At 42.2% G+C, this 25,420-nt stretch overlaps 1 protein-coding gene across 2 annotated transcripts in view; it reads left to right on the top strand.

The window, feature by feature from the left end:
* The first annotated feature begins 317 nt into the window (after nt 1-317).
* Nucleotides 318-25,420, top strand: part of RAB9A (RAB9A, member RAS oncogene family) — a 707,793-nt gene continuing 682,690 nt past the window's right edge. For both annotated transcript variants that reach the window (XM_044072532.1, XM_044072531.1), the window contains exon 1: nt 318-377. The gene's annotated coding sequence lies outside the window, so the exon portion shown is untranslated. The remainder of the gene's footprint in view (nt 378-25,420) is intronic.

Genomic DNA, 25,420 nt, shown 5'->3' with positions numbered 1-25,420 from the left:
GTCATTATTTAATCACTTTAGAATTCAGAGATTTGACAAAAAAAAGTTTGAGGAACAGGCCAAAAATTTGAAGCAAAAGTCTGAACACTGTAAAAATCTGGACATTTGAGAGGTATGAATTGCAATGTATCATCATATATAGTGGTTAAACAGAGAAGAATCAACACTGTAAGCAGTGACTACAAATCTTTAGTCACCACTCCATTTACTCAAGTAAATCATGTCATTACTTAGACATTCAGAACTCTCCCATTTTCATTCATTGCAATGCTTAAGCACTCAAATGTGTTTTTGTAATTTCTTTTTTTTTTTTTTTTGTTTAGGTCATATGGAATGGAGTCTCTCTGAAGTTTGATCAGTGGAATCTGCTTTACCTTGTAAGTGTGTATAAACAAGATACTGTCTGCTTTACTCTAGTGTGTGTGCGAGCACATGTAAAATGCAGTTATACATATTTCTAAGTTATGAATACAAACTAAAAACTGTTTTAACTAAACAATATTTTGCTTTCTGGCTGAAAATGAACTTTATTTTGAGATGGCTTTGTGATAAATTGCGTACTTGAGATTAGGTGCATTTGCAGTACAATTTCTGTTCATTTCCTTGTCTCATTACAGTATTTTTGTTCCCTTGATACTGAATAAAGGACGATGGTAGTAACTTTTTTGAGATCCGTAACGCAATGTCCCAGGCTCCTCCTTCCACTAATACTGAGGCAGATGTTCTTCATGTTTCACTGTTGCAGTCATTACATTTGGGTAATCTGCTGGCAGGTTGCCCTCAGTCGGCGTGAATAACAAAGTCCTGTGTCCTGCGTCAGTTGCTGTCTCCTCTTCCATGACTTCAGGTTGTCAGGGGTATAAAACATGCAGCCGACGCCATTTTAATCTGTCTTTCTTGCCGCATGGTGCCCGAAGCAGAAGAAGTTAGCAAGTGCCGGTCGGCCGACTCCTGAAATTTTCGTTTTCGAGTTTCAGAACCGAAGTCTTCATACTAAAGCTAAATACCCCGTTGGGGAAACTTTTTCTTGCTCCTTACCGATGTCAGTAAAAGTTAATAATTGCATTACTTGTGGGAAGCAAATACCTCATAAGGATTTTAATTTGTACTGTATCCCTTGCCTAGGTCCTGATCACAAGTGACTTGCTGTCGGTTTTGTGCTAAATTTAACCAATGCATTATTAAGCGTCGGTATATTTTTGCTTCTAAATATTTTGGTTCAAGATTTAAATACCCTGAAATGTCGTCTGTTAGCAATACGACTACCAGAGTTCACAAAAAACGCAGGGAAAAAAAGAGAGACCATCGATGTCCAAAACAGATGACGAAGCTTCTCCTAAGCCAGTCGCTGGTTCGCCAGTACTCAGTGAGGCGCTTTCGCAGCCCCTGATACCCGCTACTTTTGAGTTGCAGGCCTCTACCGAGACCCTTTTTGAGTCCGGTATGCCACAAGATTCTGCAAGTATTGAACCCGTGGATGTCTCTCCCTTGGATGGGTCTGGAGCTACTGAGCAGGCACCGACTTCTGAGGGTGTTTTCAGGCCACAACATTTTTATATTAAACCGACGCCATCATCAAAAACAAGGTCAAAATCAACTTCTGTGTCTAAAAAACTGACGCATGAGCCACGTGCTCGGGCCCCTATGCTTAAAAAAACAAATTATCAAAATGGCAGAGGATTTAATTACCTTGATCAGGGGTTCCCAACCCCCCCTCCCCCCCACTAAGAGGCCTAGGCAAGGCACTGATTAGGAATCTTCAGATCAGGTTTCCATTTCTTCTGATTCCTCTTCTGATCAAGAATTTTCTATTCCACCATAGGAGGACTCTGATGCAGAGGAATGCATCCCATCTGTATCTCCTCCTGAGGATTACTCTTTTGGAGAGACTTTGCATACTTTAAGGGAACATTTTCACTGGGAGAGTCAGGACTTGAATCAAAAAAGAGGCTTAGGGATTTCCTTCTTCCTCAGCATAGGCCTTTGGTTATACCTCCTGTATTAGACATTGTTGATGTGTTTTCGGAATCAAGCATGGCTCCTGATTCCCTGCCTCCGGCTCCTAGTAAGCCAGACAGATATTACAGGGTTCCTGACTCCCACAAATTTATTTTCAAAAATCCTGCTGCTGATCCTGAGACTATTTCTCAGGGTCCCAAGGGTGTTAAGGCTTCTACAGCCAAAAATCCTACCCTTCCAGGGCGCTGGATAGATGGGGTAAGAAGGTTTATACGCCTGTAACCTTGGCAATCAGGGCTTTAAACTGCCAGTTTCATATGCTTAAATATCAGCAGCATGTTATGGGCTTACTGAAACAGAAAATTGTTTATTTCTGATTGTGTGGAAAATAGAGTTACAGGATTTATTGCATTCAGCAGAACAGGTTGGAAAGCATACTTTGCAATGTGGTTTTGATTCCTTGGAGGCCTCCTGCAGGGCTGGCGTAACTGGATCTGTGATAAGAAGGCATGCCTGGCTCTAGGAGCAAAATCTGCCTGATCATGTTAAAACTAAATTGTTGAATGCCCTTTTACAGCATGATAATCTGTTGGTAATAAGGCAGAAGAGGTTTTAAAGAAAATGGAAGACAAAGCTAAATCTATGCAAACTGTAAAATATTTCTTGCAAGTTCCCACTGAATGGCGCACCGTGACAGTTATCCCACTCCACAAAGGAGGAGCCACAACGGACCCTGGGAACTACCGCCCCATTAGCCTGACGAGCCTGGTCTGCAAGGCCATGGAACGTATCATCATGGAACTCATAAACAAAGACATTGGTAATCTCCAAACTCTGGACCCTACACAGTTTGGATGTGTAAAAGGCAGATCATGTCTCCTAAACCTGATTGACTTCTTTGAAGCAGTCACCAAAGCCATAGATCAGGGTAAAATGGTTCACACAGCTTATCTAGATCTCGCCAAGGCTTTTGACACCATCCCCCACTCTGAAATTATAGATAAGCTCACTAAACTAGGTATAAATCCCTATGTCACAAGATGGGTTGCCAACTGGCTCACGGACAGAACCCACACTGTGAAAGTAGCGGATTCCAAATCCGACATCAGACCAGTGATAAGTGGAGTACCACAGGGTTCAGTCCTGGGTCCTCTCCTGGTTGGTATCTACTTCTTTGAAGTGCAGGCCAACACAGAAGGTCTTTATTAACAAAGTTTGCAGATGACTGCAAACTAGGAGCCATAATCGAAACTCCTAACGATGTGGACAAACTACAAAAGGGCCTCAATGAGACAGATACCTGGTGTCAAAGCCATGGCCTGAAGCTCAATGCCAAAAAGTGTATTGTCATCCCCTTTGGTAAAAACTCTGTACCCATGAACTACCACATAGCTGGTAGTCTATTTAATGCCAAAAATGTGATGATAGACTTTGGGACACAGGTGGACAGTAGTCTCTCCTTTGATAATCACATCGCCACGGTGGTCAGGAAATCCTTCTACGTGGCTCATCTCATCACAAAAGGTTTCTCATCCAGAAAAAAAGAGGTCATTGTTCCCCTCTACTCATCACTCATTAGACCCATTATAGAGTACAACGCCCCTTTTGGTATGTACCTCACAAGACATCTACAACAACTGGAAAGACCACTGAAATATCTCACAAAGAGGATTACTGGCCTCAAACATATGCCCTATGCAGACCGTCTCAAAAAACTACAGCTTTACTCCATCGCATATCGCTTACTCAGGGGCGATCTCTGCCTAACATACAAAGCTGTGTCAAACCTAGAGCTGTTGGACATGCTCCACTTAAAGAAATCCCAATCCCTCCGAGCTACACGCTCTAGGGACCTTAACCTTGTCACCACAATAAACAGAACATGCTGGAGGGATAGATTCCTGTCCCAGAGACTTCCCATACTCTGGAACAGACTACCTATCTATGTCAAACAGAGCTCCTCATTAGCACTCTTCAAGAAAAATCTTGATGATTGGATGGGAAATGGGAAATTCACCCCGGGGATCACTTCTGTGGCTCTGCTCGACAGGGGCACAGGAAAATAATTTTCTTGGGTGGCGAAAGCCAAGATACATTTTTTGGCTAGGCTTGTATGGGCCCTAGGGCCAATAGCCTAGTACCTACCTATGACCCTATAAATGCAGCCACTCAGATTCAGTAGGCACTGACCTACTAATAATTGGTCCTTTCCTGTGTCCAACAGAGCCACTCGGGGCAAACCCAGGTGCTCCAAAGGCTCCTGATATCAATCACAGGGATCTTTCAGGTCAAAGCAATGGGGTGCCTCCACCTCCAAATCTGGAGGTAAAACAACCCTACAGTAAGCAGTCTCAATGACTTTCCTCTACCATCTCCAAGCACTTATCTTTTGGCACCCTCCCCCCCCCCCCCCTTGGGGGGAAAACTAGCACTTCATGCTCAAAATTGGCATTTAATTACCCAGGACAAGTGGGTATTAAACATAGTATCCCAGGGGTACAGATTTCATTTCCACACGTTGCCAGTTCCAAACGGATGGCCAGATCTGCCACCAAACCAGTGGGCAGAGGCCCAGAAACAAGTCATGTCCCTCATGGATATGGGGGCTATTCAATCAGTGCCAGAAAAGGAAAAAGGACAAGAATTTTATTCATGGCTTTTCCTGGTTCCCAGAAAAGACAAATCATTGTGTCCAATTCTGGACTTATCAATTCTGAACACGTTCCTGGACATTCCAAAATTCATAATGCTGACTTTACAACAGCTGCTGCCTATGCTAGGCAAGAATGCCTGGTTGGTAACTCTAGACTTTAAAAGAGGCATACCTGCATATCCCAATAAGGGAATCTTGCAGAAGATACCTCCGCTTCAAAGCAGGCTTTTCGCATTACCAATTCTCTGCACTGCCCTTTGGCTTATCAACTGTACCCAGGGTCTTTACAAAGTGCCTGGCACCAGTAATTGCATTCTGCAGACAAAGAAACATTCAGATGTATCCTTTTCTGGACAATTGTCTCATTCAGGCAGAGGACAAGGGGACACTTCTTCAACATCTGGCGTTTGTGCAAAGGCTTCCAGCATGCCCTAGGGTACACCATAAACGAAAAGAAATCACAATTGGTAACCTCAAATAATTACATTCCTGGGTGCAAGCTTGAATACAGCTGCCCAGATGGCTTACCTCACGCCAGACAAACAAATGCAATTGACAACATACTTCAAACAAATGGCAAGAAAAACCCAGCCATCTGCAAGACAAATTCTGCAGGCTTTGGGATTCATGGCATCCTGCATTCTACTAATTCCATATGCGAGACTGCATATGAGGAAACTTCAATGGTACCTAAAATGCTTATGGAGTCAACATTGTCACAGCCTGGAAACAGTGATTCCTCTCATTCCCTGCCTGCAGCAGGAGTTTCTTTGGTGGGCAGAGACATGTCAACAAAACAAAGGACTGTCATTTATTATATCCCCTGCCAACCAGACCCTAACTACAGATGCATCAGACTATGCTTGGGGGCCCACCTGGCAGGGAGATGCATTCAGGGCAAATGGAGCCCAAACCAAATGCATCTACATATCGACCAGAAAGAAATGCTAGCAGTTCAGAATGCTCTGACAGCCTTCAAGGACTTACTTCATCCAGGACAACTACTGATAAAGACGGGACAACACCACAGTTATGTGGTACATAAGCAGGGGGGTACCCACTCCTACCCCCTTTGCAGACTAGCCATGGCCTTGTGGAACACAGCCTTGACTTACCAAATACATCTTCAAGCTCAATTCCTGCCAGGAAAGCAAAATACTCTGGCAGATGACCTAAGCAGAAATCTTATGGACCTGCACAAATGGAAACTGGATCCACAAATCTTCAGCAAGTTAACACAAAAATGGGGAAGCCCAGACATAGTTTTGGGGAGAGGCAAATAGATCTATCAGTTGGACAAAGTCTGCAGAAGAACTCATCACAAAAAAGCATGGAAAGTGAATTATCTATCCTTCAAAAGCATGGAAAGTGAATGATCTATCCTTCAAAAGCATGGAAAGTGAATGATCTGTCCTTCAACTGGAAAAACCTATCAGTCTATGTTTTTCCCCTTCTGCCTCTACTCTCCAAGGTCTTACTAAACGTCAGACAGGAAAAACCAAAAATGATTCTAATTGCTCCAGACTGGCCTCACCAACACTGGTACCCACTTCTAAGGAATATGTCACACCTTCCTCTGTGGTACTTGCCTCAAACACCGATCTACACAGATCTATCACATTAGAATGTAATGATAAAGAGCAAGTATAAGGAGCAGCACTTCTGCTCAGTTCAGGAGTCTCCCAGTCTAGCTGTCCTTGAGAGTGAGGCAGCAGATTGCCCACCATACCCCCTGGATGACTCCTACGCGCACACACATGCCAAATTTTGGAGATTGTAAATGAAGGAGGGGAATGTCCCCCAGAAACCCCACCTCTGCTTATTGCATCCTGCAGGAGTCCTTCCACTCACCTTCTTAGCTGTTCCACCATCAACACAGTGGTTTGGCTGGTGGTTAATACTACATGGCAGAACTGTGTTGTGGCACCTGCATTGAAGAGGTCAAAAAAGGCCCTGTAGCTTCTTAACCACTGGAATTACTGGATAGAGACAGCAAAGTCCGTCCCAAAAAGTTCAGCTTTCCACACCAAGTGAAGAGCCTTTTGCCATGAACAAGTTTTGGGAAGCAGGTCTGCATCTAATTTCCTTTTACGCTGTGTGTTCTAAACAACTTGTCATATAGCATGCCTGATAATAGCTGGCAAGATGAACCAGTCACTGGAGTATTTCTCAGAGATAATCGAAATGTAAATTATAGACAGATGTCAACCATATGTTCTGTTGCTAGTCTTACTGTGCACTTAGCCGTTAATTGTATGGATAGTACAGCAAGAATAATGGTCACCTTTTTTAGACATTCACTGCCATATCTGATTGCACGGAGGATACCAGGGTAACCTTTGTAAATGCTGCATGTCTGATAGATCAGTGTTGTTTGGACCAGCACATAAGGCAAAATTGGAGCAAAAAGAAGAGGAGGCAATTTATAGCTGGTCTGAAATTCTTAACACTTACAAAACATAGTTAAGCCCATGTCAGCTTTGGTATTGGCAAGGTTCCAGAATAACTGACATGGCCACAGCAACTTCCAGAGTGATAGCCAGCCCAGTGGCAGTAGTAATCAGAAACCAGAGTTGAGACTCTCCTATATGGGAACATCACTCTAATCCCGGAGGACTTGCCTGAGTGTCCTACTGGTGAGGCAGTTAAAGCTCATTTTTCATCCTGTTGTATGGCTGGTAGTCACACAGGAGAGGTGGATAATGACAGTAATATCCAAAAGCTACACAATACTCTTCCATGCTCCCACTCATTTTCTGTGCCAGCCATCCCATTCCATCAAATGTGTGGGTAGAAACAAAGTGTTAAACATCCTACAAAATGAGCCAAGCCATCCAGAAGTTTCCAGCATACCAGAGAGACGTTATTACAGATAATTTTTCTAGTCCTAGAGAAATCCAAGGACTTCAGCCCTATAGGCATGAGTAGCCTAAATCACTTTATCTTTGAATCCTTTTGCATTGTTGTGGTGAATTCTAGCTTCCCATATCTGTATGAAGGGACTGAATATGCTATTTTGACCTCTAGAATATCTCCTCTGTCTGTACATCAAGATTGCCAAGGAGTCGGAAGGTTTCTCGACTCTTAGCTATTTTTGGTTCTGGATTTCTCTTGGCCCCTTGTTTAAGAAATGGAACCTTCTTAGGTCTGGTAAGGTGTAATAAACCAGAGACTTCAAGGGGCCAACATATTTCAATACCTTGACTACTGATTTCTAGCTGCCCCAAAGACAGTTTAATCTCAGGTTGTGAGTCTCTGCTGAATTGGTTAGAGTCTTCGGGAGCTACAGTGAACATCAGAGTCCCAGATGGAGTCCATTCAGGTGCTGAAATTCATTGGGTGTACGCTGGGCATAATGTCCTGTCAAACACTTTCCATCCAACAGTATCCTTCATCTTCAGAATCCAGTTGGTGAAATCATCCAGGCACACTCCATTCCTATTTCTGTTTGTCTAATGGTCTTCATTCTTTCAGCAGCCAGAGTTCCCAGCTTTTTACATGAGGGAACTACAATGGACTCTAAAGGTACTGTTGTACCAACTTTTTTATCCAGTATCACTTCCAGTCAGGTTATCCAGTGTTTACAAAGTTCATTTGCATTGGTGGGCTCATAACCGCAAACCTAGCTCTATATAGATCCTTTTTAGCACCCCCACTTGTGACAGTCATCATAACTGATTTTGCTGTAGGGTGGGCATTTTCAAGGAAGATGGTCCAAGGAGCTTGATTAGTCAGTAGTAGTAGTTCTGCAGGCTTTTCATGACTCTCTTCCTAGCGTGCAGTTGCTGCCCACACTGGCAATATGGAATTGTGTTTAGTGTGGTAGCTAAATTAGCTTTGAGGCACTCCCACCTAACAATATGCTGAGAATTCATGAGGCTTTTGTCCATGAACTGCTTTTTGCTTTTCTTGGGAGAAGCCAATTATTTAACAGGTAGGTTCAGTTTTTGCTTACTTGATGGTACAAGGGTGATTTCCAAACAGTTAATAGTGCAAAACAGTCTTGAGTACAGAGGAATCTTTCTTGTGATCTCTTTGCACCCCAACCAATGCCATGTGCAGCAACTTCCCTTATTTACTCCCTCAGTAGAATATTCTTGAAACACACTCATGCATAAATAGCCCCCAGCACAGGAATCTCTCTGATTTTAAAATTCATTCAAAAAGCCAAACTGTGCATGTGCAAAGTCATCATCTTGCCCTGTCTGGCTTGATATATATTTATGTCCTTCTCTTCACTTGCTGCAGTAGTCTTTTCTTGAGGATATCCTCGCCAGAAGGTGCCCAGTGTCGGCCAGTATACAAAAGTCTTTTGCCATTATAGGGTACATGGTATGTCTGACGTCAGCTGCAGTCTGATGAAGACTGTAAGACAGATGTACACACGTACCATCCTCAGAACTTTTCTGCCACCAGTCAGAACACCAGCTCTGACCATCAGTCATACAGTTTTCAGTGTGTTTGATTTCTGCTTTTAGGTAAATGCCCCATTGGGGAATGTCTTTTCTTGTTTTAGTTATCCAGTAAGGACAAGTGCCAGTATGGAAGACAAATTCCATATAAGGACAGCCATACCCAGTGTCTTCTTTTTTGCCTAGGCCCCAACCATGACCATACATTGTGTACATTTGCCAGTCGTTCTTTCCTAAGACCCTTAGAAGTAGGCCTCCGTTACTAGCTTTGTATTTAGAAAACCAATGGCTAAAATTGTTAACTATGCTCATAGAGGGTTCCTCGAGGCCAGAAGCTGAGCCACTGGTGCACAAGGCCAAGAAAACGCCACAAAAAAGAATCCAGGAACTGAGCTGAAAGACAGTCTGTTTATTTAGATTACATAAAATCAAATTAAAATAAGCATTTTCATTTTAAACTATTTTAAAACCTCATCAGACATTTAAAACTTTCATTATGTACTCCTTTTAAAACTCTGAAGTCACATATACCCTGTCATGTGAAACTGTGGAACTTGCTTGTGCTTTTTTTTGATGCCAAGGAAAGCAGGGAACCTTTGACCAATCTTGGATCTGAGCAGTATGAGTTTGTTCGTAAAGAAGTTGAAGTTTCGCATGGTTATGGTACAGTCCATTCTGCCGCTTCTGTGGAAGGACGACTGGATGTACTCCTCTTTAGGGCACGTAATGTCATATCAAAATAGACAGGTGCTCCAGGAAATATCTGCTCTTTAGGCTGGTGGCCAGTCATTACCAAATTGGAGCACTGCCCTTTCCGTCACACCACTGTCGCCCTGGTGTTTGTTCACAAAATCATGGCAGTGGTTGCAGCTCACCTCCATCTGCAAGGATTCCAGGTGTTACCATACCTGGATGGTTGGCTCCTAACGGCACCTACAAGGCATCAAATATTTCAGGCTGTTCAGGTTATGGTGCAACTGTTCCTTTGCCTGGGAATTACAGTGAACATGGCAAAATCCAAAACAACTGCTGTACAGGACATTGAATTCATAGGAACGCAGCTGAACACAATCACACAGATATCAGCCCCCCCCCCCAAGAGAATAAGATCACAGACAGCAGTTTCAACTTTGCTAGACACCGCAACACTGCCAGCTGGACTGGTCCTCATGGCCCTCGGATCCATGGCAGCTGCCATTCTTCTGGTCCCCCTAGCCAGGTTTTTCACGCAACTTCTCCAGTGGACCCTAGCAGTCCAATGGTCTATTCAGTTCCATTCGTTATAAACTCCAGTCAGGCTAACTCCGATTTGCAGGTGACATCAGATAACCTCCATCTCGGCAGACCTTTAATTCTTCCTCCTCCTATGGCAAAGGTAACCACAGACACCTCCTTGTTGGAGTTGGGGGGTGGGTATTTCCAGGCAAAGATGGTCCAAGGCACATGGTCCATGACAGAAACCAAATTGCATATAAATGTACTAGAGATGAGGGCAGTTCTTCTCACATTGCAAGCCTTTCAAGACTACCTTTCTCTGGGGACAATTGCAATTCGTACAGACAATATATTGGTGGTTTGGTACCCTAACAAGGCAGGTGGGAACCAGTTTATACCCATTGTGGAGGAAGGCCTTGAGGATTTGGGAATGGAAATTTCTTCAAACCACTTTCTCATTGTAATGTACACCCCAGGGTATCCCAACATTTTGGCAGACAGACTGAGCAGATCGCTATTAAGTCCTCACGAGTGGTCCCTGAACCTTGGTGCAACCTTTTTCCTCTCCCCTAAACAAGTGAAACAGGCACTTTCTCTGATCCTCCCTCGAGTCACCCATGGATGCTGTAATCCACAAGTGGCTCCCGAGTCTCCTCTGTGCTTATCCTCTTGATTCCCCTGATACCCAAAGTTCTACTTAAAGCCAGCAGGTTGAAGAACAGTCTAATCCTCTTCTCATAAGGTATTGGTTCCCCTTCCTGTGATCTCACAGCAAATATCCTCCATGGATCCTGGATCCCAGGCAGGATCTGATTTCCCATCTGTCAGAATGCCAGATTCCCAGTCTTCGATCCCTCAATCTGACCACTTGGTTTCTCCACTCCCAGTAGTTTTACAAAAATCCAGGCAACCTTCTCCCGTTTGAGAAATTATTATTGCTTCTCAGAAGTCTTCCACCAAGAAAGTATATTGTAGTAAATGGAAGAGATTTTCCATTTGGACTTCAGAGGAATATTGACCTCTTTTCTGCTTTGGTCCTGGACATCTTTGTTTCTCAACTCACTTTTCCAGCACGGAGTTAGTTTTTCCACTATAATGTTGCAACTTGTCACTGTCACGAATTTCCATGGTGGGAAGGACAGTAGTTTTCCGTCTCCTATTTCCATTTCTCAGCTATGTAGGGCTTTTATGAAAGGGTTTTTCATCTCAAACTTAAGATTTAAGACTTTTCCCCCTTCTTGAGATCTTACATTGGTACTTCAGGGACTCGCTCAGAAACCATTTGAACCTGCTAACTTATGTGATTTAAAATGTTTATCTTGGAAGACTGCCTTTCTAGTGGCCATTACTTCAGCTCGAATATCAGGATTGCAAGCTCTGTCTTCTCAACCACCATATATAAATTTATTTAAAGATGGAGTCTCAGAACGAATCAGTCCTTCATACAAAAGGTCACCTCAGGGGCATATATTAACCAGACTTTCACTTGCCTGTATTTTTCCCTTATTACTCCAGTGAAGGCGAATACATGCTGAATTTTTTGGATGTACACAGACAGTTGCGTTTTTATTTACACAGTGCTAAATCAGCACAGGAAATCTGAACAGTTGTTCATTGCTTTCTCAGCAAAATAGGTTAGGTCAGGCTGTATCTAAGATCACTTTAGCCAAGTGGATTACGGATTGTATTTCTACAGTTTATTCCCAGCAGGGCAAGCAACTTCCCCATCCAGTTAGCACTCACTCTACCAGGTCTATCTACTTCGTCTGCCTTCTCCGCAAGGACTCCTATTAATAAAGTTTGTGCCACAGCTAATTGGTTTGCATCTCGTACCTTTGCATCTCCCCTCAAGTTGGACATTATTTCCAGAAAGAGTATCCTTTGGCTCAGTGGTGCTCAGGCATATCCTTCCGTGAGGTCGTCCCAGGGTTTATGTAGCTGGGAATTCTGATCCATTCCTGATGCATAATAAAATGGGCAACATCAGATTAGAAGTTATCTACTTACCATAACTTGGCATCTGTGTTGTCCAATTTCATTATGCATCACATCCTACCCTCCTTCCCCCTTCCTTTTGCAACTGAAAGGGATGTAGAGGATAAGGGAACCCACTGGTTCCTAGTTGGTCGCTTTCTTTGTCGGTATGATACTATAGATCTAACTACCTTTATGAAGGGGCAGCAGACTTGATCTGAGGGCTTGAAGAGGAGTGAGGCAGCATGGGAGAAGGAGTTTGGGGCTTGGATCATATGTCTGAAAGAAATGGCAGAGTTTGATCCTAAGACCCATTAGTGATAGATAATGAAATTATACAACACAGACGCCAAGTTATGGTAAGTACATAACTTCTATTTTGTGCTGTACCAGAGAAATAGGAAGGAACAAATTGCATTAATTCTCTGAAAGTGCAAACAAGCAGCTGGCCTGGAAATCCTGAACAGGATTTGTTGAAAGTGCACACTGTCTTTGCTCCATATTTGGCAATGAGAAAGAAGCCAAGGCTTACATATGCAATCATATCAGCAGAAGGAACTGCTAATGACAAAACTGTAGCTGAAGGGTAATCTTTCGGTTGAGGTAGTTAACGTGTTTGTGAAAATTTTGCTTTACACAAGTTAGAAACAGAAGAGTTTATCCCTGCAGTCAAAAGATGCTAAGATTCAGGTGTGTGGTTCAATTGGCTATATCCAGATGACTTCAGAATATTTTTTCTAGAAGGAGCAAATACATTTTTGGATGCAAATGATTTGGAAAAAGGGGAAAAATTTTTACCCAGTAAAAAAACAGAGCTAGCAAGTTGAAGGAGATTCTGTTTCTCATTCCTCTGACAAAGGCACAGCCCGTAGACACAATTTGCCAAGAAAACCTTTTTCTAGCATTTCAAAGGAAAATGATTGAGCCAACTGAACAAAGTTGAAGAGCTTACTAGAAAAAGTAGGAGTGCCTTGGACTTGAACCAGAAGCTGGTGTTGGGTGGTCAAGGTGATACGAAGAAGAAAGCCAACCAGCAATGTGAAACTCAGAAGTTTCGTAGATTAACTCTAAAGTGCAATTTCCATACGATATGCAGTTTGGACACAAATTGTGCTTCTGCATGAAGTGGAAAGGAAAAGGTTGGATGCATTCCTAGTAGCAGAAATCATTTCAGTATATATGTCACAATAGTGCAAAAGCTATTCATTTGATGATTACTAGGGCCCCCTGTCTTAAGGCTAAAATCCATTAACTTGGTGACACACGCTGGTTTTCTCATGTGGGAGGGAAGTTGATTTGGGACAAGAATGAATGGATGGGATGAGTGCAGGATGGAACACAAGCTCTTGTAGATATTTTTAGTATGATTAAACCTAACTCTGGAATGGGTAAAACCTGTGTGTTTAGTAGTCTGTCTGTCTGGGGAATCTGCCCATATGTGTATGAGGGGTACTTTCTCTTTCTGGAAAGTGTATATAGTTGTGTATGGTTAAAAGGGGTTAGTTTTTTTTTTGAGCGTTTTATTGAAGCAAAGTCTGGGAAATGTGTCTTATGGGTTCATATAGAGAGAAGCTGCAGTTGCATACAAGATCAGCCTGACGGATATTAAAAAAAAAAAAAAAAAAAAAGCCAGGTTGAAAATGTAAAAGTACTGTTAGCACTTTATCAGAATGACTGCCTTATCAGTCATTTCATGTAATGTGAATGGATTTGTAAGTATGGACAAGAAGCAAAAAGTATTGACTCATATTAAGGAGTGTAGGGTACAAATAGCAATGTTAGAGAAGATACTGTTAGAAAAAGAGTATGTTAATTTGACAAAGGAAGGATTTCAGAATGGTTCTTCAGCAGAGGGACAAAGGAAAAGGGGGGGTACTGATTGCGAGAGGATCTGCAATAATGATGGAGAAAAATGCCAGCAATGCTAGATTTGTGATAAGGGGTTATCAGCAGGGAAGGGGAATTACATTGGGATATATTTATATTATACCTAAACCAACTACTGTGAAGCTTAAGGGAAATAGTGGAGAGATAGTTAGCTGCCAGCAGGGAAATACGAGTGGAAAATGAAATCTTGTAGTGCAGTAATGAAGATGTATGGGGGGACCTAGAAGGGAAATATAACAAGAGAGTAGATTTCTAAAGAAGTATATGAAAATGGTTAGAATGGAAGATCTACTGTTATTCACTCATATGAATCCAGACCAAATGTATGCATATTCTCCAAGGTACAAAAACTTAGATTAGACTGGAAATTATATTTCACGAGGGATGAGTATGTTAATTGAAAGTTTTGAAATGCATCCAGTAACTGTTTCAGACCATGCACCAATAAAGATCAAGACAAAGATGCAGGGTAATCTGGTAAAAAATGAGACTTATGTTTTCCTACTTGCCTGTTGAGAGAAAACTGAGGGGAATGAGTAATGGAAAAATGTAAGGGTTATAGAAGATTCATATCTCTCTAGAAGCAAGTAGCTGAGGAGTGAGATGAAATGAAAATGGTGTTTAAAATATGGTAGAAATGTGGGGAGAGATGGAAAAGCAGTAATATGAATTATTCTGAAGGATTATCAAAGGTTAAAGTATTGCAGATGAAGGTAGTCTTGTAGAAGAAGAGGAGCAGTTGTTGAGTACTAAATGGAAATGAGGGAAAATGAGCATTTGGATAATATGCATGAGTATAGAAAGGTTGCTGTTGAAAAAGTATTTTTTATAACCAAGAGCACAAAAACTATTAGCACAATGATATAAGCAACAGAAAATTGTAAGGTAGTGTTGCTAAGCTTAGGGTGACTTATGACTAGAAAATTAGATAGAAACCCTATTGTGGTATTGGAGATGTATTTTAGCAATTTATTTGAAAATCTGTATAGGAATGGCCACAGTGGTGCAAAGGTTAGCGTTGTCGCCTCACAGCAAGAGGCTCTCCTGTATGATTCTCTGCTGGAGTGCCTTCTGTGTGGAGTCTGCATGTCCTCTCCATGGTCGACTGAACTTTAAAGGCGTGCAGGTAGGTGCGTGCGTGTGCCTTCTTTGAAGTTTGGGTGCCGGGCTAGCAACTCGACACAGTAAAAATACACTGCCACTCATAAGCGGACCAGTGATCCACTGTGGCGACCCCTAACTGGGAAAAGCCGAAAGACATTACTATTTGAAAATCTGTATAGAATGGAGAACTGGGGATGTCAGGAAGAGTCACAAATGGAAATATTTATGGAAGACTTGCATATGCCAAGATTAAAGGAAGATGAGACTTAAGAGTTAAAAGTTAAGATGGGAAGGAATGGGAGAAAAAAAGGTGATGCATAGTCTATCAGAAGTGTCAAGTAACATATGGTATTCCTGTTTAGGTTAGAATGGAAGGAAATGATAAAATGGAAGGGTTTAATTAAAAATATTTTAAAAGGAGAGGAGACCGCATCTTAGAAGAAAGCCTTTGTGGCTGTACTACCCAACAAGTGTAAGCACCCTTTAAACCCATTTTCATAATGTATTTGACTCTAGTGGCTAAGGGAATGGCTTAGGTGTTGCCAAACCTAATTGGTACAGGTCAGTGTATATTTTGTGGACTGGAGTCAAACATTTTGACAGCATTAACAGAAATGTGATAATCTAGAGGGAAGCAGAGTGCCAAGAAGTCCTTTAGGGAGTTAGATGCAGAGAAGGCATTTGATTGTTAGCTGGGATTTTGTTAAGTAGGGCAATGGCAGTATTTGCATTTGCTGGTACACTAATGGGGTTGATTAGGAAGGTATGTGAAGGGTCAGAGGTAAGAGTCAATAGCAGGGTCCCTGTCTGAGTTGTGTTTGAACAGAGGAATTAGACAGGGATACCCTCTTTCCCCTTTATTTGCCTTCTAATTAGAGCCATTGGGGAAAAAAATCAAAACTTCGAGTATAACATAGCTTTATTTGCAGATTATATTATTTTGTACTTGGTAAATCCAAGAAGAAGAAAAATTGAAGAAAGGGTATCTGCTAAGTCCAGGTTGCAGGTGTGAGTGAGTAGTGAGTAAAGTGGCCTTATTGATGGATGTCACTAAGGGGAAAAAACAAGCTGTGTATTTACTTGCTGGCTGCTGTGGTCGGAGGAGCACGGGTTTGTCTTGACCATTACAGGTCTCTCGGATCTGGATGTTTCTCTGGATGCTTTCCTGAGAGAGAATGGGTATTTCCATAATAGGTCCAGCTGTGATTGAAGTGCTCCTGTGCTGTTATTGGTGTGAAGTAGAATGAAATAAAAAATAAAATCACTCCTGTAGTTAATACCCATTTTCAAGTCTTTTATTGGCAGATGAGCGCTGCTTAGTAGAATGAGTAGACAGAGGGAGCACATGGGTTTATATTGCTTTATTCAAGTGGAGTGTCCAAGTTAGTGCCAAAACCCATTTGGTCATAGGGGAGCAGTAGGGGTGGTTTTATCTTTATTGAAAAAGTTATGACCTCATATTGGGACTGCTTTGGTGTACTTGTGGGTGTGTTTAAGATAAAACCCTCAATTCATGTAATTTTGTTATGCATCGGTGATCCATATTTAAACACTGAAGATTAAATATACAAATAACATGGCTTTCCAATACAAATAACATGGCTTTCCAATACAAATAACATGGTTTTCCAATACACTTGGTTTTTACCATGTCTTTAAATATGTCAAATACATTCTTGTTTTTGCTACCAAGTTCTGTGGTGGTTTCGTAATCCCTTCATCATCAGATCTGCTATTACAAAATTAAAAGAATTTAACATTAAGAATTACGGTAAAAAGTTGTAAAACTGTGCTTGTAAGTCAGATGCTCGTGTGCAATCAGATAAATTGACCAAAGCTACAAGTGTTTTTCTTTTTAAAGATTGTGCGATTCATATTAAGAATTCATCAGAACTTATTTTAGCAAGTAATTTTGAAGGGTGTATTCCTGTGCGTATATGCTGTGGCTAATGTCCATTCTAGTGTGTTATTTAAAAAAATAGATAATACTTTGAGAGTTTAGAGAGGTATGAATTCAGTGTAAACAATGTCAAGAAAAGGTTTAGCTGTTGGAACTGAAGTACAGAGCGGAAGGTGTGCGGAAATGGTGTCTTATTGTTTGTGGCATGGGTAATTGCTAGGGGTGTGACCATATGGTTGGTTTGCTGGTGAATGAACTGGCTTTGTATTAGTGATGTCCCTCTCAGGATGTGCAGTAGCTAGTCCTGCCCAAACAATGCCTATCCCCCCATGGATTGCCTGATGTTGCAGTTAAACTACTAAATATTAATGTGTGTGCCGGCATGAATATTTCTCTCCCTGTTGTGCGGTGCAATGATTGTACATTGAGAATGGCCTTAGCAGCTGTTAACTGGTAACTGAAATACACCAGTTAGGAAAGGGCACCAACAAGTGTAATTGTAAAGAGAGCGAAATAAGACCGGTTACTGTAGTGCACTCAGTACAGTTTTGCAAATGCATTCATCGTGCAATAAAGCACATTTCCAAAAATAGTAGTAGTTCACTCCTTTGTGCACGCACTTAGCTAAACTTGGAATGAGTACCATTCATCTGCAGTGTATGCATAAAGTCACATTGACATTTGCATATCTGTCAGTCATGGGCCTTTTCTGTACCCCCTTTCCCCTGTCTATCATTAAACACTCCCACTTCTACACAGAACTGAGTGTGAGGTACTTTACTAATACAAGAGACCATTTGTGTGTACCAACGGAATTTAAAAAAATAGTAATGTTAGCCTCTTATTAAAGTGGAGCCAATCAGGGATAACCATCTAACTAGATCTACCGAAATTAAAAATTTACTGGTAAAATCTTGTAGGGTGATAACATCGGACTGGACGTATTTATAAGCAATATTGGATGGAGTGAGGGGATGGGTGAAATGAAGGGGAAAAAATACATGGCAAAATTTGTGGCTAAAGCAGTCCTAGAAATATTATGCTAGAAAATAAACTGCAGAGGTTGCAACCAGGGCTAGGGAGATGCTGACAAGGTTGGTAATGCAGGGAGGAACTGGAGTTGAAAATGTAACCTTGTACTGTACTGCTAAATATAATACTCCTAACTATAAAATGCTGAGGGACTTTTGAAATTAAAATGTATGAAGCATGATGATGGTACCAAAAAAGAAAAGCATGAGTAAACAAACTTAGCAGGTATATTTTGAAGAGTGTATTGCTGTGCATGCACACTGGAGGCGCGTTCATACTGGTGTGTTATTTAAAATGACCATTGCTACAAGAGTTTAAAGTGGTATGAGTAGTCATTTAAAATGATTTCAGTGAAGAAAAAAAAAAGTGGTTGAAACTGTGGATGGGAGAAAAGGTACAGAATGGAAGGTGTGCAGAGGTGGGGGCGTGTTGTTTGTGGCATGGGTGTTTGCTAGGGATGCGACCATGTTGTCGGTTCATTGATGAAGAGAGAATTGAGTGTACCAGGGCAATTTATTAAAAAAAAAAATAGCAACTTATTTCAGTAGAGACTATCTGGAATAAACATTCTAGTAGTGTCATGTTAAAATCTTATGAGGTGAAAATGTATGGAGAGCGGGAATGGATGACAAAGAAGGAACCCAGTGGAGGAGTAAATTGCATGCCAAAATTTGTGGCCAAAGCGGTTGAAAAATGCTGTGAGCGAAAGTACCTTATTGGGATTGCAGCCAGGGTAGGGAGGCGTTACCGAGGTTGCCACTAGTGGGAGGAATTGAATTTGAAAATGTGAACTAATCAGATACTGCTAAATTAAAAAATCTGGGGCACTTTTAAAACTAAAAAGTGTTGTGTGACTAGGATTCAAAGATTTCCGAGCTAAATGTGGAGAACAGGAGGAATGCGAGTAATGGAAACTAGCATAGAGATGGAAGGCTTTAGAAAAGAATGGTGTGTAAGCAGTGGTAGTGTGTAATTTAGAGTCCAGGTAAGAAAAGGGATGGCAGCTAGGGCCGTTACTAGGCAGGTGACCATGTGGTTGGCTTATAATCTTGTATGCAGCCTGGGTCATTGTGGCTATATGTCCATGTTGGGGGGGGGGGGTAGTAACAGTTAGTGGGAAGGCCTGGGACCAGACGACTTCAAAATTGGAAAAAAACCTAGATGTGCAGATATTCAAAAGTGTTTATTGCTTATGGAGAACCTGTGGGGTGAAGCCATGCTATAGTGGGGAATGCTAGTAGTAGGAATTTAGACAAAGGATTAAAGAAAGAGGAGGGTAGGAGAACAAGAAGTAGTACCAGCATAAATTAGATAGAAGGCTTTAGCGAGCAAAGAAAAGCTGTTAAGTTACAGCTGGACCTCTTAAGGAAACACTTGGTAAATCCAGAAAAGGATATTTCAGTATTGTCTAACAGGTTTTAGATGGTGTCACGTTTTCAGGGGGTAAAATGAAGATAAAACAAAGGCTATAGTGGTAAACTGTGTCACTCATTAACTTTCAACAATGCCCCCTGTTTTGTGGATATAAAATGAGTGTTTAAGTGTTTGGATTAAAAATGATTCTGTTATGACAGCTAATTCTATGAAGAGAGAGACTAAACAGAAGGTAGTAGAGAAGTTGGAAAGCCTGTCCATTAGTAGTACAGAGGGCAGTCCTGGGGTAGATTTTCTGATTCTTATCCATATACCCAAGTTGCTCTTGAATATGGAAAGGGATGTACTTTGTGTGGATGGGGATTCTGTTCCCCAGCAGAAGCAGTATCCTCTGCAAGATGTATCTGTCCAAACCATTCCGTTGATGTTGCAGAACAGTTTTAGATCTCCAGACTGAGCATTTCTGACGCCATTTGACTTGCTGATTTGCAGTCAGTTCATAAGTAATAGGTCTGAGGATGTCTTGAATGCCAGACACAGATCACCTTTTAGCGTGATGTTGAAATGGGGGAAGTGGAGTTCATGAAACAATGAGAGAGTAGGAGTTTGAATACAGGCTTTTGATGAGTACTAAATTTACATAGTGTCAGAAAGTGTTTTGAGAAAATGGCCAGTGTTGCAGTAAAATAAGTTTCTTTTGCGATAAGTAATCAGTGTAATCGCTGCTTAGCCCCCAAAAAATTAAACTGGTTTCAACTACCAACTTCTCTCGACTAAAACTTGCTCATAATTTCTCAACTTTTCTGAAAAATGCCTATCCCCAAATAAATTACTACAATGGTACTCCCCTCTTGGAGCTCTACAGCCCTTTGATACAAGTCTTGCCATTGTGAGCAAATCTCACAATTCCTTCTGGGATGCCTACTGATCTGACATATCTAAGATCTGGAATTTCCTTCCCATTCATATTAGACAAATATACCACTATTAATTTTAAACTTCAGCTAAAAGATTAGCTACACCACTTCTGGTTCTGTTACTGTTTCTGTCCCCCAGAGGCTAACTCCACTGTCCTTAATCCATTGTCCCAACCCTTACATCTTTCTTGTCCCAACCCTTACATCTTTCACTCGTACATCTCTCTATACATCTCTTTCCGTCACCTCCTTTCCCAACTTATAACTGCATCCATTTAAGACTTCCATCTTTGTACTCTCTTTTATAATTATCAGCTCTCTCAATAGTTCATTTCTGCACTCTCACTCTCTGCCCCCTCCTTTCCTAACCTATCAGCTCTTTTACTGTCTTCCAACTCTTAACTTCAGTCTACTTTGTCACTTATGCTAACTTTAGTCTGACCTCTCTTCCATTACCCTTTTCTATCCATTACTTGTCTCATTTCTATCCACTTCTTCTCATTCTATACACTCTCCTGTTTTTTAATATCCCCTTTGACTTCGACTTCCAAATGTTCTTCGTGTTTCACTGTTGCAGTCTTCACATTAGGGTTATCTGCTTGCAGTAGCCCTCAGTTGGCCTGATTATCAAAGTCTTGGGTCCTGTGTCTGTTGCTGTCTCCTCTTCCGTGATGTCAGGTAGTCATGGGTATAAATCATGCATCCAACGCCGTTACATCAGTCTTTCTTGCCGTGCGGTCCCCGAAGCAGATTGCAAGTGCTGGTCGGCTGACTCCTGAAATTTTCATTTGAGTTTCAGAACCGAAGTTTTCAACTAAAGCTAATTAAACAGTTGGGAAAACTTTCTTGCTCTAAACCAATGTCAGTAAAAGTCAGTAATTGTATTTCTTGTGGAAAGCAAATACCTCATAAAGATTTTCATTCGTACTGTATTCCTTGCCTAGGCCCTGACAACGATGTCCCTCGCTGTCAGTTTTGTGCCTTATTTAAACAATGAACTATTCGTCGTTGGTATATTTACCCATCTAAATATTTTGGTACTCTGTTCAGTTATCCAGGTAAGTCTTCGGTAAGCCATCCGACTACCGACATTCCGAAAAAACGCAAAGATAAAGACAGAGACAGGCCGCCTAGGTCCAAAATTGCCAACAATGCTTCTCCTAAGCTAGTCGCTAGTTTGCCGGTACATGGTGAGGCTCTTTCGCAGCCCCTGATACCTGCCACTTTAGATTCGCAGGCCTCTACTGAGACCCATTCGGAGTCTGGTATGCCGCGAGATGCTTCAACTGTGGAACCTGTGGATGTCTCTGCCTTGGATGGGTCCAGAGCTGCTCTGCAGGCACCGGCTTCTGAGGGTATATTCAGGCCTACTGACTTGCATATTAAACCGACGGCATCTTTTTCTTCAAGGCCTAAACGCGAACTATGCCTAGAAAACCGATGCCCAGGCCGCATGGTCAGGCCTCTATGCCTAAAAAACAAATAAGAATGGCTGAAGACCTTATTACTTTAATCAGAGGAAGCCAACCTTCCCCCCCTCTGAGACCCAGGACTGAATTTGCTTATGATACTTCTGATCAGGATTCTGACATTTCTGTTTCCTCTGACTAGGATTTACCCCTATCTACCTATGAGGATTCTGATGCAGAGGACTCCATTCCCTCTGCTCCCCCCCCCCCAGAGGATTTCTCTTTTGGTGAAACCTTGCATACTCTTAGGGAGCATTTTCACTGGGAAAGCCAGGATTACTCTGATTCTAAAAAGAGGTTTAGGGATTTTTTTACTCCTGCCCCAACACAGGCTTTTAGCTATCCCTCCTGTACTAGACATTGTTGATGCCTTTTTGGAATCTAGCTTGGCCCTTGATTCTTTACCTCCTGCTCCCAGAAAACCTAATAGATATTACAGGGTTCCTGACTCTCACAATTTCCTTTTTAAAAATCCTACTGTGGATCCTGAGACCATTTCACAGGGACCCAAGGGCATTAAGGCTACTACTGCCAAAAATCCTGCGCCCTCTGATGGAGATTCCAGGGCGCTGGATAGATGGGGTAAGAAAGTATACACATCTGCAACCTTGGCTATTAGGGCCTTAAACTGCCAGTTTCATGTGTTAAAGTATCAGCAGCATATTATTGGATTGCTTAAACAGAAAATGTTTATTCCTGACTGCAGAAAATAAGGATTTACAGGATTTAATGCATTCTGCTGAACTAGTTGGAAAACGTACTTTGCAGTGTGGTTTTGCCTCTCTAGAGGCATCTTGCAGGGCTGCTGTCACTGGGTCTGTACTTAGAAGGCATGCTTGGCTTAAGGAGCAATTCTTGCCAGATCATGTTAAAACTAAATTGCTGGATGCTTCTTAAATCAGGACCGCCTGTTTGGCAACAAAGCAGAAGAAGTACTTAAAAAGATGGAGGAAAAAGCTAAATCTATGCAAAACTATTTTCCTACAGGTTCAGCCTCCAAGATTTAGTAGGCATTGGCCCTCTAAGAATTGGTCCTTTCCTGTCTCTTCCAGGCCTTCTCAGTCCAAACCCAGAACCGGCAGAACACTCAGGCCACACACAGGACTAAGCAGTGGGGGGCTCCCTAAGACTCCCCTCTCTGGTAAGCTGTCTCAATGATTTACCTTTAAAACTTCCAAGCACTTCTCAACTGACTGCTCTTTTAGGGAGAAAAATTGCTCTGTAGGCAAAAAACTGGGAACTTATTACCCAGGACAAATGGGTTTTAAATATAGTTTCCCCAAGGATACAGATTTCACTTCCACAGTTAACCCCAAACGGTTGGCCAGATCTACCCCCAAATCAGTGGGCAGAGGCTCAAAAGCAAGTACTCTCTCTCTTAAGCATAATGGCTATTCAAACTGTACCAGAAGAGGAAAAGGGACAAGGTTTCTACTCAAGACTTTTCCTGGTACTCAGAAACGATAACTCATGGCGGCCTACCCTGGACCTTTCTATCCTAAACACCTTTTTGGTGATCCCAAAATTCAAGATGCTAACTCTTCACCAGTTGCTTCTTATGCTAGGCAAGGATGCCTGGTTGGCAACACTGGATTTAAAGGAAGCCTACCTGCACATCCCAATCATAGAATCTTGCAGAAGATACCTACGCTTCAAAGCAGGCTACATGCACTATCAGTTCTCTGCACTGCCCTTTGGCTCCTCTACTATGCCTAGGGTATTCACAAAGTGCCTCGCTCCAGTCATTGCATTTTGCAGGCAAAGAAATATTCAAATATACCCATACCTGGACGATTGTCTAATTTAGGCAGAAAGCCAGGACATGCTTTTGAATCATCTGGCATTTGTACAAAAGGCGCTAACTTGTCTGGGGTACACCATAAACGAAAAGAAATCACATCTTGTACCCTGTCAACTAATTATAATCCTGGGAGCAAGCTTGAACACAACTTCCCAGATGGCTTTCCTCACGCCAGAGAAACAAATTCATTTGACAACTTACTTCAAAACAGTGGCCACAAAATCCCTGCTGTCTGCAAGGCAAATACTGCAAGCCTTGGAGTTCATGGGCCTCTTCCATTTTACTAAATCCATATGCAAGACTGCATATGAGGGAACTACAATGGTATCTAAAAAGCCTATGGTGTCAACATTCTCAGGATCTAGAAGCAGTGGTTCCTATCCAACCTTGCCTACAGTAGAGTTCCTTTGGTGGGCAGAGGCCTGCCACCAAAACAAGGGGCTACCTTTCACTCTACCCCCTGCCACCCAAACCCTAACAACAGACTCATCAGAGTATGCACGGGGGGCTCACCTGGCAGGGAAGTGCATTCAGGGCAAATGGAATCCAAGTCAAATGCACCTACATATTAATCAAAAAGAAATGTTAGCTGTACAGAATGCTCTTGACAGCCTTCAAGGACCACATTCTTCCAGGACAATTAATGGTAAAGACGGAAAACACCACTGTTGTGTGGTACATAAACAAGCAGTGGGGTACCCATTCATACCCCTTCTGCAGACTAGCCATGGCTCTGTGGAACACAGCATTGGTCTGCCAAGTGCACCTACAGGCTCAATTCCTGCCAGGAAAACTAAATACACTGGCAGATGAACTAAGAAATCTCATGGACCCACACGAGTGAAAATTGGAACCAAAGACTTTCAACATGTTGACGAACAAATGGGGGAGCCCAGATATAGACCTGTTTGCCTCCCCCCAGAACTGCCAACTGGACAAATTCTGCACATGGACTCCCCACAAACAAGCTTGGAAAGTGGATGCTCTGCCCTTCAGCTGGAAGAATCTATCAGTGTATGCCTTTCCTCCTCTGCCTCTCCTCTCCTCTCCAAAGTACTACTAAAGATCAAACAGGACAAACCAAGGACGATACTGATTGCACCAGACTGGCCATACCAACACTGGTACACTCTCTTGCGCAGTGTCACTGCTGGCTCCATGGCACCTGCCTCAGACCCCTACCCTGCTGCCACAGCAGGAGGGCCAAATTCTGCACCCTCAGTTTCAAACCAAAATCTCTCTCTTACCATCCCTCAGTAAGCAAGTGTTGGATGCCATTTTGGAGGCAAGGAGGCCTAGTACTAGAAAATCTTGTGCTGAAAAATGGAAACTATTCTGTGCCTGGAATCAAACTCAAGGGATGGGCTCAGCAGCGCCCAATTTACCTCAGATTCTTCAATACTTAACTGAGATGCTTCACAAGGGCCTTTCTTTTTCCTCCATCAAAATTCATGCCTCACCTGTTTCAGCTCATTACAACACAGAACCACCCCTCTTCACAAATCCACTGCTCAAGCAGTTCCTCAGAGGGGCCAAAAACTTAAGGCCACCCAGGAGAGCCCCAACTCCAGCCTGGGGACCTCAACTTTGTATTGGAAAAACTCGCTCTACCTCCTTTTGAGCCAGCTGCAAGTGCAGAGTTAAAATTCCTTTCTTGGAAAACAGCCTTCCTTTTAGCAATCACTTCAGCAAGAAGGGTATCTGAATTACAGGCTCTTATGAC

This window comes from Protopterus annectens, chromosome 5.part0 (genome assembly GCF_019279795.1).
Source record: "Protopterus annectens isolate FY-2018-M chromosome 5.part0, PAN1.0, whole genome shotgun sequence".
Taxonomy (NCBI): Eukaryota; Metazoa; Chordata; order Ceratodontiformes; family Protopteridae; genus Protopterus; species Protopterus annectens.
The sequence above is the reverse complement of the archived record's forward strand: the minus strand, read 5'-3'. Positions and strand labels throughout refer to the sequence as shown.